The sequence below is a fragment of the Triticum aestivum genome, chromosome 2D, assembly GCF_018294505.1.
Source record: "Triticum aestivum cultivar Chinese Spring chromosome 2D, IWGSC CS RefSeq v2.1, whole genome shotgun sequence".
NCBI classification, from domain to species: Eukaryota; Viridiplantae; Streptophyta; class Magnoliopsida; order Poales; family Poaceae; genus Triticum; species Triticum aestivum.
In genome coordinates this window covers 556,721,184-556,721,984 of record NC_057799.1, presented here as the reverse complement: position 1 = coordinate 556,721,984, position 801 = coordinate 556,721,184, and positions in this window count along the sequence as shown.

Below are 801 nucleotides of genomic sequence, written 5' to 3'. Positions count from 1 at the left end.
CCCCCAGGGCCCCTATATAAGGGGGGGAGGGAGGGCTGCGCACCTAAGCCCCTGGCGCCTCCCTCTCCCCCCGTAACACCTCTCCTTCTCGTTGAGCTTGGCGAAGCCCTGCCGAGATCCCCGCTGCTTCCACCACCACGCCGTCGTGCTGCTGGATCTCCATCAACCTCTCCTTTCCCCTTGCTGGATCAAGACGGAGGAGACGTCTCTCCCAACCGTACGTGTGTTGAACGCGGAGGTGCCGTCCGTTCGGTGCTAGGATCATCGGTGATTTGGATCACGAGGAGTACGACTCCATCAACCCCGTTCTCTTGAACGCTTTCGCTCGTGATCTACAAGGGTATGTAGATGCACTCATCTCTCTCGTTGCTAGATGACTCCATAGATTGATCTTGGTGATGCGTAGAAAATTTTAAATTTCTGCTACGATCCCCAATAGTGGCATCATGAGCTAGGTCTATGCGTAGTTTCTATGCACGAGTAGAACACAAGTTGTTGTGGGCGTTGATTTTGTCAATTTACTTGCCGTTACTAGTCTTATCTTGATTCGGCGGCATCGTGGGATGAAGCGGCCCGGACCGACCTTACACGTACGCTTACGTGAGATAGGTTCCACCGACTGACATGCACTAGTTGCATAAGGTGGCTAGCGGGTGTCTGTCTCTCCCACTTTAGTCGGATCGGATTCGATGAAAAGGGTCCTTATGAAGGGTAAATAGAAATTGGCATATCACGTTGTGGTTTTGGCATAGGTAAGAATCGTTCTTGCTAGAAACCTATAGCAGCCACGTAAAAGTTTGC